Here is a 13,224-nt window from a genome sequence, read left to right on the forward strand (position 1 = left end):
GGTGTTTTTAATTTTCAGCAGCAGTAACAATAGGCCTAGCAAATGGACTCTGTTACATAACATAACACACTAACATTTGGTAAATTTGACAGCAAGATGCTGACTTCCCTGCATGTGCTTTCACATACTAAATCAAACAATACAGAGGAACCCCACACCCACATGGCCTTAATTACACACCAGAGCAGAAAGAAGAGTGTGATCAGCATGACTCAATGTTGTGGGCATCAAATGTGATGTAAGCCCTGGTGTGATCACTCCAACTGTGTCACTTATGTTATCAAGGGTTCATTTCAGTTCTTCTCCAGTTCGACTCTGGTGAGTTTAACAAGAGTGAAGAAGAATACATGCAAACCGTCAAGACAGACACAGGCGTTTCTGTCTGCTTTCCTCCGCACATGAAAAGCGTTTGCTCCCAGAACGAGTACAAACCTCCCCTTCCTGACCCTCTTTTCTTTTCCCTAGGATATGGGGGAAAAGGGCTGATCAGATTTTCTACCTTTCAGAAAGTGGTGGTTACACACACTCACACATGGATCTAGATCTAATGTTCATCACTGGTCTTAAATTGACCTTCGTCCTTTGTGTTAAAAATCCTTGTAGTTTTGGAGAAAATGATGGAATGATCCATTACCGTATGTTGTGCATCAACCTCTCCTGCTTCATTCAGGGCCTCATTTTCATGTCCTTTGAAAACACAAATCAGCTAAACTCATTTGACTCACAAGAAACCATCGTCATCAGCAAATGAGAACATAATATTCAATATCTGTAATTTACCGGTAAAACATGTCAGACAGGGAGTATTGCCATGCAATCCTTAATGTATTCATCAAGAAGGTGCAGGGTTCACTGAATGGCAGTTTGGCTGACACGTTGATTTATGCTGCAGAGGTCCAGCCTGCCTGGAATCTGCATGAAATACAATCTCACCACGGCCCTGGGATATCTCCGCAGATCAATGCAGCCGGAGCAGAATGAAATAAATAGTTGTTACCAGATTACTGCAGTATTTTGCTTACATGAATGAAATCGGGTTTTCTGCGGAGAGAGAGTCACAAAAACAGTGTGTGAGAGGACTCCTGTAGGGCGATGTCACATCTCATAAAATCCAGAGGAAATACTCTGCAGAAATGGGATGCAGTATTGACGAAAGTGGTGATATACGTTTACTTTCTCTTAGATGAGTCAGCAAACTAGCTTCATTTAGAAAAGGGTTGTTTTTTTTTCCTTAGCTGGCTTATGAGAGAAAGCTGTTTCCTTGTTAGACAGTCAACATGATTCAGATGTTCAAAATCACTTATTTCACTCACGTAATTTAACACAGAGCTTAAATGTATAGTTACTCGTAGTTTCATGTTTAGAAGCTCGGTTAGAGCCTTTTATGATGTGGAAAACCTCACTTGCGTCTTTGTCCACATTTCACATAAGTACCGGTGTTAAAGCATGCTTGATTAAACATATCTCAGCAGTAAATATAGCTGGAACATGATCTGGCAGTTTGATAAAAGGCTTTCTCGCGCTTATTTTGAACTGTCATATTTGGTTTATTTTGGATCAGGCGTTCCTGTGAGACAGAAACCATCTGCTGCAAGATAAGCAGTTTCATTTCATGTGGCCATTAAAATGGATAAACATGTTAATTTTTGATGGACAGAATTTCTCGGCACAGTCAAGTGGCGGAGGGAGTCTGGTTTGGTGACCCCAGAATCAGGTCTCCCCTTTTTGCAGATGATGTGGTTCCGCTGGCGTCATTAGGCCGAGACCTTTCACTCGTCTGTGCGGTTAGCAGCAGAGTGCGAAGTCGCTGGGATGAGAATCAGCAACAATCTAAGACCATGGTCCTCAGTAAGAAAAGGGTAGAGTGCTCTCTTCGGTTTGGTACCCAGGTACTGCCCCAAGTGGAGGAGTTCAAGGGTCTTGTTCATGAGTGAGGGAAGAATGAAGCAGGATATCGATAGGTGGATCGGTGCGGCATCCGCAGTGATACAGGATCTGCAGCAATCTCAATCTCCCGAAAGACAAAGCTCTCGATTTTCCAGTTGGTGTACGTTCCTACCCTCACTTATTGTCACGAGCTGTGGGAAGTGGCTGAAAAAATTAGATCGTAGATACAAGCGTCAGAAATGAGCTTCCTCTGCATCAAGAGCTAGATGAGGTGGCTCGGGCATCTGGTGAAGATGCCTCCAGTAAACCTCTCCGATGAGGTTTTCTGGGAATGTTCCACTGGTAAGACCAGGACATGCTGGAGGGACTATGTCTCTCTGCTGGCCTGGGAACACCTTGGGATCCCCCCAGATGAGCTGGATGAAGTGGCCGGGGAGAGGGAAGTCTGGGCTTCCCTGCTTAGGCTACCACCCCCGCAACCTGACCTCAGATAAGTGGAGGAAAGTAGATGGAGGGCTGCTACATTCATGCAACAGTGATTTTGATATGAAACCTTGAATGAGGGTCATGTTGTAGTTTTCTTGTGAGGGATCATCTGAGGCATCAAGTGTTTTTCGAAGCATGTTTACAGTCAACAAAGTGATGAAGATCCAGCTACGCTCGTGATGACACAAACGACCATCTAGAAAAGATGATGATTAGAAGAAAATAAAATAAAAGACCAGACGAAAGGTTCCTGGGTTTGAAAGTGAGTTTGAAAGTTTTCTCTGTGCTTTTGTTGTTTTTTGGTTGTTTTTTTTTGTTAACAAGATAATTGATTCTAAGTTCCCGGTAGGAGTGAGTGTGAACGCGTATGCTTGTTAAATCTAGGCGTGTCCACAGTCTATCCTGCCTTTCGTCTGAAGACAGCTGGGACAGGCTCCAGCAGAGCCCTGTAGTCCCAACTGAAACAGAAACCACATGAAATGCAATTTATCCTCCAAAGCTGTATTCAAAACATATGGAGGGGGTTTCAAGTGGGAATCCAATCAGTGTTGCAGAGATGCAAATCAATCTAAACGGTCTGGTCGCTCATATAGGATTTCACATAGTCTTTTAGTGTCATTTGCAACAAACAATAACTACATCTACCAGAGTGACAGAAAGGACAGGGGCCCCGGGTGGAACACCTCCCCGTACGACTCCCTGGAGGAGACAGCTGCACTAAACAAAGCAGTATGCAGAAATGTCCTCCTACTCAGGCGCTTTCATGCAACTGGTAGAAAATGTGCACTGCAGCTCGTGAGGACGATCAGATATGCTAAATATCTGGGCCATCAGCGTGGACTTCACCAAAGCGATGCACCGACCTCAGCTTTATGCAGTTATTAGAAGTGCACGTGTTTTGCACAGAAATGGCGGCGCGTATTCACACTCATAGCGCTGTGCATGTTCGTAGCATTTTTATGCCTCAAAGTATCCCTTTGAAGAGCAAACTGAAAATGATCTCTGTTGCTCTGCACATGCTCTGTTGCTCATCTGCTTTTCGGCACAGACTTCCACTTTCCTGCCTCCTTATTATATTAATTTACATGCATGAAGAGGGTTGAGAGATGAAACAGTGAACCTTTGTTGAAAGAAGTGGTGGTGATACTCCAAGGAGCAGTCGTCTTATCCCTGACACACAGTTTGTGGCTGCTACTTGCAGCTTTTTGGCTGGAACATTAGGGCAACACAAAAAGGAGAGACTCGAGGAAAGACGGGAGAGCGGAGAACCCAGATAAAGCTGCTCCGCTGAGCTGCCAGCAGGAGGTCTTTGAGTTGTCTCCGGGAAAGGAGCGGAGGAGGGGATTTTGGGCGTCAGAGCTCAGAGTAAACACTATCTGCTGAAAAACAACGGCAGCTACAACTATTCTCCCTGATCTAGTGGCTTTATTGAAATGCAAAGCTTTACTCTTTCAGCGTCTCAAGGAAAACCCGGAATGATTAAGCGGAAGATGCATTATATGCATCATTATTCGACATAAATTACATGTTTAAACGTCAACTAAGATTTTGTATCATCATATAATTAGGCGCTATTAGTGTCATTGTGAAACATGGCATGAGTTTCGAGAGAAACTAGGCAGAACAAATACACGATAAAGCACCACAGACGCACTGGATTTCACAGGCTTTTCTCTTTCCTGTGTGTACGTTATAATCCATGTCTTTTCTCAGGCCCAAATCTCAAACACTGGTTTGTGTTGAGACAACTGAGGATTTAGTTATTTCCTTAGAAGTCAGAGGACAGGAAATCAAAAGATGTGCACAGGAACGTGGTGTGTGTGTGTTACACAACAGTTGCTTAAAACATTTAAAAAGACTGATAAACCTGTTGTTTTTAACTGTTGTGCTGGACAGGGCTTTATTTATTTTGGTACGTTAATAACTTTGAGTAATTCGGGGTATTTCATTTGTCCGATTGCACCTGGTACGAGCTCGGTTTAAATGTCAGAAAGGGCCTATTTGCGAACACTGATTAATTAGCGCCTGAAAGGCGTGCGGCATGGTCTTTACGCCTGTCCTTGATGCAGATGTTTCCCTTCTGGAGGGCTAAATCAGGCGAGTGAAATAAGTCCCTGACAGACTGATATACTCAGCAGTGCGTTGGTAATTCGCTGCCGTTTGCTCTGTTATTTAGTGCTTACAAAAGGATGCTTAAATTTAGTGGTTGACACACACGTGTTGCACAAAGCAAGCTGGAGGAGCCAGTCAAGGAAAATAGTCCCCACTTATACATTCATGTGCAGTTACGGAAATGGATCTTAGAATAAATTGATGGCCTTATTGATTGTTTTTAACTGACTGGAGGAACTCGATGCCAACCTGGAATATTTACTAGACTTGACCCCAGAAACAGTCCCTGCACCCACTTTTTTTTTAATTTCAGCTCTTACCATCTTCATCATAGCAGACATCTGATAGCTTCAGTGGGAATGTCATCGTTCACATTCACACCTCTGTTGTCCCAAAGCACAGAGGAGAAAACGTTACCAAACTGCGAGAATGTGACACATATTCACATGATTTCATGTCTGTGAATAACCGACACCAGAGCAATTTCCCTTTTTAAAAATCAGTCGAGAGTCATTGCCTCTGATGTTCATGAAACATTGAAGCAATTTGTCAACCAAGACAGCTCCTCAACATCCAGAGCCTTGAGGAGAGGAAACTCAGGGTGGACTTCATCATATTTCCAGAGCTCTGCTGCTGTCACTCCTTTTGAACCACCGCTGGAAACTCGGATACAGAAATGGGTCAGACCAGGAATGGGTCAATGAGCACAACTTAAATATTTGACAGTTGATCAGGGCCAAGCTTGTATGGCACTTGTGGAAAAATAACATGATGATCAACAGGTTTTCTTGTTTGCAGCTCTGCACTATTCCCTGATGCTTCATCTTAGATTAAGGATCAGAAAAACTACTTAGAACTAGACACGTTCCCCGGTGGTTTTTAATAAGCAGGTTGCCATGAGTAGAAGGTTTGGGATTAAAACCTTGAAGGCGCGCTGACCTTCCAGCCGCTGTGTCTCCTGTTCAGTGTCGACCCGGTAGGAACTACTGAGCTAGCAAACTAGCACTCTGAACCACTTGATGGAGAAAAGGCACCAGCTCTGCTATTTGCCAAACTCGCAAATATAAATAGTAAGAAATTGGATGGAGCAACTTGCCATACGTTATGGTGATGGCTGTTATACCCAGGGCTGTGTATAAAGACTAGGAATTTCATTTTATTTATTTATTTTTTCTAGCAAATACTCAAGAGATGGGCAAATAGTGAATAGTGGGGTGAGATGTTCATTGAATGTCACATAAAGTGCTGTAAATAAGGGGTAGAACCAACTAAACTTTTCTACTAAAACTCTTAAAAGACCAACATGTGGAAAACAAAAGTCTGCAAACTCTATATAACTTAATTATATACTACTGCTAGAGGTTTTGCAATAGTCTGTATGGAACACAAAACAGCAAAACCTAATTTATAAGAGATATAACATATTTTAAATATATTACTGTGCTGTAATGTATTTGGGTTATTTTTGCTTTCCATTTGAAACTGTTGAAACAGTGAAATCAGGTCATATCTCCAGGCTCTGCTCACACAAGCTGAACACCAACACGGTATTTCATCGAGACAGAAATACGCTGCCTCGTCTGTAATGACGCATTGCTGTAAACAATATGTTTCTGAAGTCAGGACAACAGTCTTATTTCCATCTCTAGGACTGAAATGTCCTTCTTTGCAGCTGCATCATCCCCAGCAGAGAGAACAAGCAGTCCTCCTCTGGGAAAGTATATTTTGACTCGGTTTGTTGTTCCTGATCAGAAATGATGCGTGCATACAAGAGAGCAGCAATCCACCTCACACCCTGAACCTGCGGCACTGGAGGAGAAAACGACTACATTTGAACGCCGATGTGGAAAAGATTTTCAAGAAATCAAAAGACGCTTAAATGTGTGGCTTTAATAACTAATCACAAAGTTATTATAGTCAACTAAAACTAAAAGTAACAGTGAAAAACATATCCTGTTAATCGAGATAAAACAAAAAACTAAAGATTTTTATAGAACTAAATAAAAACTAGAAAATTAACAATACAAAAAAGGGGAGGAAATAGATTTGCATGTAAAATTAACTTTTCATTTTCATTTCATGCTATAGTTTTTTAATGTTTGCTGCTACATTTTTCTTATTATTTTATTCTACTTGCAACTACTTAAAATAAAGGGCATTTGTACGGTATGGCATTATCGATAGTATTCTTTCAACTTACATTTCTTCTTTTATTATTTATTTATTAACTACTGATGTACTTGTTAAACAAAAAACTTAAACTAAACTGAAAAAAATCCAACAAACCGAAATAGGAAATTAGAATAAAAACTATTAAAAAAAAAATTCTAAACTATTACAACTCTTGTTGTCATAATTAAAATCTGAACATTGATTGGTTTTCATAAGAAATCCTAATATTTCTGCTTGGTGAAACAGTTACGTCTCTGTGCTGCTTTGAAGTCTCCACCGAGGCGCCGAGTTACTGTATAACTGGAATGAGTTTCAGAAGGCTGTCGTGAATTAATAAAACAACCTTGCAGAGACGGTGGATCTTGACAGCAAGCAGAGAAGTTCAAAGTAATAGTATAGGTGAGATTTTTTCCAGCCAAGGCAGTTCTCCAACTTTACATGGACTAGATTATACAGTAGGTGTATATGTGACATAAAGCTACAGAACAACAGTGAGTCTCAACACAACAAAGTTACGCATGTAGAACAATATATCTCTTTCGCTCATCCAGTAGGCAAGGAGGTGTCTGTGTATTCAGAACAACTGAACTTGAAATGATTTCTTTGTTCATTTATTGAAGCAACAACAACAAACAGCATCTTATATTACTGAAACACATGATTTTAAGGAGGGGGCAATTTATATTTTCCAGGTAACCTAAATAGGTTAACGGGGAAAACCCAAAGTGTTACAGGGTGAGGTTTTGGACCCAAATGCAGCACACGGAGCACACAGCAGTAGTTTGTCTGGTTTGCTTTATTACCCACAACAGGGGCGAAGAGCAGGCAGGAATGCAGGACAAGGATCAGGCAGCAATCGGTGTCAGGTTCGGAAGACATGGTCAGGCACCGGAGGACAGAGACAAGGCGGAGTCGGCAACGGGAGGTCAAGATAGGGAATGCTGGAAGGTCTTGCATCTAAGCATAGAGTGACAATCTGGCAGTGAGTTTGCAGGAGAGTGGAGCTTTTATGCTGTCCTGATTGCTGAGGAGCTGCAGCTGGGAGAGCAGGTGAAGGGAGTGAGTGACGAGGTGGGCGTGGCTGGCAGATGGAGTGAGCAGGAGAGAGGGGAGTGGAAAACCACTGAAGGCTGGAGGACCAACCATGACAGAACCCCCCCCCCCCCCCCCCCCCCTCAAAGGACAGATCCCAGATGTCTCTAAAGACCAAAAAACCAAACCAGGGTGGGCGGAGGGGGTCCGGAGGAGGGCCCAGGCCAACACACAGTCAAAGTTCAGGGGGCCGTCCTCGGGGTCTGGCAGAACAACCTGACGGGTCGGGGGACGTCCTCGGGACTGAGCGGATTGGCCGTTCTCGGGACTGAGCGGACGGGTCAGAGGGTCGGTCTTGGGACGTAGCAGACGGGCAGACTGAATCCGAGGGGCCGGCTTCGGGGGACTAAGGATACGATGGGCACTAAGGATACGAGGGGCCGGCTTCGGGGGACTAAGGATACGAGGGGCCGGCTTCCGGGACAAAGGATACGATGGGCTGGCTTCGGGGGACTACGGATACGAGGGGCCGGCTTCGGGGGACTAAAGGCTGAGTTATGGTTCTGCGTCAAAACGACGCCGTGCCTACGGCGTAGGGTACGCGTCGACGCAGACCAAACGCCGTCAGTGACGGCACCTTCCGAAAATTGTAACAATGCGTCGAGGCGACGCAGACCACACGCAGACGGAGAGGGCTGTGATTGGTTCGCTTGGTAGCAACGCATTTCCGGTTTCCGGTTTGAAGCAGTGGTGAACTTTCAGTGCTCTTTTCTTCGTGTATGTGTGATTTTTTTTGTTTTGGTTTTTTGTTTTGGCACAATAGTTGTCCTTATTTTTTGAGCATAATGCATTGAAATGCATCAATCTGGTGCATTTTGGTAAGCTTGAATAACAAAAATAGGGTGTCTGCTGCCTTAACTTACCTTGGAAACATATCCTCTCCGAGCTTCTCTACCCGGCTAAACTTATTACTTATAACTTATTCTCCGCTCCTCTGTTTGTTCTCACAGAGCATGCACAGCCTTCACCGCTGATTGGCTGTTTCCCGTGCCTGTCTCTGTGTGTAACCAATCAGATGGGGCTGTGGGCGGGACATTGCTGCACAGTGCAGTGACTCCAGGCAGAGAGATGCGGCTGCATCAGTCCCAAAATAACGCCGTTTTAAATTGTACAAACACAATATTGGTATCGTTGGAAAGGGAAAAATGTCCTCTTAATTTTGGGGGGGCTGAGATCAAATTTGGGGGGGCTTCAGCCCGTTTTTTTATTTGTATTGAGAACATAATCCACAGCAACCGACAGAAATCCATTCATGTGTATGTGTCCGCGGCGCAAGGATCACACTGATTGTGCTGCAGCTGCCCTCATCGCCGCTTGTTGCTTTTCTGATTCGTTTTGAAGAATCATGCAACTCTTCCTTCTTTTTGAAAAAAGACAGTAAATTCAGCTGTCTTTTTGACATGTTTGCGTTGCTCGCTGCTGGCTCCCCAGATCCAGCAAATTTCCAAAGTTTTTTTGGTCGGGGGCGTGGTTTGCTGGCCCATCTTTTCATTGCATCAACAAATCTCCGACTCTTTCAAATGACGTTAAATCTTTATAAACAAAATGAAATGCTTGGGATTTGTTCTGTAAATGAATTTATGCATATTACTATTTTTTATACATTAAAAAAAACGTTTTTATATTATTATTGTTTTATACGAGAGGTGCCGGATCTGCCCAAATAAGTCCCGGAATGCAGGGACAGGCGCGCAGGAAGACGTTTTTGCCAGGGGGTGCGGGGGTTCTCCCTTAAGAAATCACTTGCCCCTCCCCTGCATGAAGAACAGCTGACAGTGCGCACAAGCTTTACCAAAACATAGCGAACCAACCATCTACAGTAAAAAAGGAACATGACTATAATTATTATCATAGTCACATAGGCGGCGGGTGACAGAAAATATTTGGTGAAGCTATCCTAGCCTACAGGGAGGAATCCTTGCGCCCGCGCTGTGCGCGCGAACATTTTGAAGTTTTTTTTCACCCAAAACAGTTGTATAACAATGATTTGAGCATAATTTGACCAATATTACCGGCAGTGCAGTCTCCTCCTCCTCCCGGGTCATCGCTGCTCATATGACCGGCTGCACCATCAGGTGAGCCAGTGTTAAGACACTGGGGGGGGGGTCGCTGACGCGGTGGCTGCAGAGCAGTCGCTCTCCTCCGACTCACTGTCACATTGGCAGCAGCTTCGGCAATGTTTTGTGTCTGTTTCTCTTTTGGTTTAAAAAATGAACGTATATCCATCTTGGTCTTGACTTGGAGCTTTGTGTTGTGTTTTGAAAGGAGCGCTGCTGGCTGTGCATTTGTAATTGGCGGACAAAAATGCGGATGTTTACAAACAACATTTGCGGTTCTGATCACCTGAGCGGTCCGCAGACCAGGGGGGTGTGACTGGCTACTTTTCTTTTTTTTAATTAAAATTACCCCTATATTCAGCCTTCATCTCAAATGTGGCTTACAATGTTCTGGAACAGAAACAGCAACCACAAATATTTATATATTTATAATCTTTTATTGTCATTTCAATTTTTCCAGGGGGTGCTGCAGCCCCTGCCGCACCCCCACTTCCGGCGCCTATGTGCAGGGAGGCCAAAATCGAGAGGTGCCGGATCTTGTTCCGGCAGGATCCGGCACAAATTAACCCCTGCCCACAGCCATTCAGTCTCTCAACAAATATACATAGTGACTCCAAACATCCCGTGCTATATACTCCCTATAAGTGCAAATTTAGACTTAACTTATTTATACTTAGTGGAATACCGTCACTTAACACTTTATCCAGCTCTCTGTGAAGTCAGTATCTTGTGTCTTTTGTACCTTATTGTTTTCGTGTTGTACAATGTGTGGCTTTGTTGTTTGACTGTATGTTTGTCTCTGTCTTTTTTTTTTTTTCAATACTACTGGACTGGGCAGCTGTAATTTCATTGTGTCCTGATACAGTGACAAATAAAGGTATCTATCTATCTATCTATCTATCTATCTATCTATCTATCTATCTATATTTACAGCCTAGTTCAAAAAACCCTGGCACTGTCCAGTAAGATGAAAAAGAGGCTTCAAAAGCACTCCTCAGAAAACCTATGGATGACATCACAAGGAGTTTGTCCAGTTCTTATATAGTCTGGGCTCTTCACCTTCTGCCACACATCTCATCCTACCTTCTACCCATTCACGGTCAGCTAATTACTCAAGAATACTAGAAAACAAGACAGTTGCTTATTTTTTGTTGTCTCAAACCAATCATTAGGTATTCTGAAAACATTTTTCATGGCAAACTAACTCAGAAAGAGTGTCCAATCAGAGAGTTTAAAAACTCCTCCTACTGTGGGCTTTGTGTCTCTATACCCTTTAACGGTCACAAACAAACTACATAACACATATGTGGAAAGGGGGAAAACTCCAAAAACCTGACTCTTTGAAGAAAACACGTAGGGCTGAGAAAACATGACTATTTTATTCACAGCCCTGGGTCCATCTTGATGAGTCTTTTGAACACGAATCGCACTGAGAATAAGAATACATTTTTAATCATAAACAGATGCAGAAGTGAAGTTGCCCTTCAAATGCTGGTACCATTTGATCCGTCATGAGTAATAATAGCAATGACACAGGGGACATGTTGTGTTTACATTGCAAGGCCTCACCAATGCTTCGTGGGGAAACTGTTTTTCTCAGCTGATTTGACTGAACTCCTGCTGAAGGACACCTCCAACACGGTAAACATACCACAACAAGATGGCTTTCATTTCAGGCTCCTGAATGCTCCTTGCATCCTCACTTTCCACATGCAGCCACCACTAATGTTGAAACACCGGTTTATTTATGAGGATTTTCCATCCCAGAAAGCTTTTCTCATTGTATCATAGAGGATTAGGCTGGTGTTGCTGTATATTCTACAGTGACCAGCAGATCTGACTAATGGATCAGAAAGAGTGACGGGTTTGTCCAGATCCTTCTCATCAACCCATCTGCAGCATTGTGAGCAGAAGTGTGAAGTTTTGACTGGCACACGATCAACGCACTCAAGAAAACATGACTGAAAAGTGTTAAAAGTGCATTAAGTGCGGATTACTTTCATCTGTGGATTAGTATACGTTTTCTGCTCTAGTTGGTATTTAGGACAGGATTTGAGTCAAAATAAAGCACAATTATGTCATCCAGTGTAATGGTAAGGTTTCACTAATACTTTGAGATATTTTTGGGTAACAAAGGAGCTCCATTGTTCAGAGTGCTAAAACATTTCACTTAACCTGTCCGTAGGGTTGTTGAGTGTTTTACCCCCCACCCTTTCAGCTTTTCTCTTCAGTAAGAATTCACCACAGTGGATCATCATATTTTACATATTAATTTTGTACCCCTGCCTCTCGCCTGTGATGAGCAGACCCCCGGGACCAGTACTCGAGTTGTAAAAAAAAAATCAGGGGGGATGGTGGATTTTATCATATAGGGACAGATAATTTGTGCTAATTACAAATAATATAATATATTATAAATAATAGCACTGACCAAAAAACCGGCAGAAATACTGCAGGAAGGACATAGCAGCAGTTAAATGCAGCCTTCTGTAAGCTTTAAATATCCACTGGGCTTACATCAAATACATCAAAACACAACAATAAAAAACAGTTTTCTGAACTTATCAATATGGCTCTGTCCTTCACAGGATAAGTAAAATGGATCACTGCAAAAACTCAAAATCTTAACAAGAATATTTGTCTTATTTCTTGTTAAAATGTCTCATTTTAGTAAAAAAAAAATCTCATTACACTTAAAACAAGACTCATCACTGGAAAAAACTACAATTTTCACCTGTTTCAAGTAGATTTTCACTTAAAATCAGAAAAATCTGCCAGTGGAACAAGATTTTTTTGCTTGTAATGAGAAGATAAATCTTGTCCCACTGGCAGATTTTTCTACTTATTTCAAGTGAAAATTTACTCAAAACAGGTGAAAATTGTCAAATAAGTTATTTTCTGCTGTTATTTTTCTGGTGATGACTCTAAATGTTGAAATAGCAGTAAAACCACATTCATTGATGAAATGACATAAGGGATGGAAAGGGGGGATGACAGTTTTACAGGGGGGATGATTTTGACCGTTTTTATTTCAAGGGGGGATGCCATCACCCCTCATCCCCCCTCAACTCGAGTACTGCCCGGGACCCTGCACGGGATAAAACAGGTGTAGAAAATGGAAAGGGAATTTGGCAAAGGTTTTAAACCCGATGTCCTCCCTGACACGCCTTCCCATTTATCTGGATTTGTGGCCACCGTGAGGCGACCGCGTGGGCCTCAGCATCCAGGCCAGGGACAGTTTGACACGTGACAGCGGCAGGGATGGATGAGGCAGCCTTTAGGGTTAGAAGGGAACAGCCACCCAAGGGTTATGCTGTAAAGTTTCATGTCAGATGGGCTTGCAGAGAGGTTGAGGAGCTTCAGAAAAACATTTACCAACCCACAACTTTACAACGTCAGATTTCTTTCAGAGTTAGTT

The sequence above is a fragment of the Cololabis saira genome, chromosome 2 (genome assembly GCF_033807715.1).
Source record: "Cololabis saira isolate AMF1-May2022 chromosome 2, fColSai1.1, whole genome shotgun sequence".
Taxonomy (NCBI): Eukaryota; Metazoa; Chordata; class Actinopteri; order Beloniformes; family Belonidae; genus Cololabis; species Cololabis saira.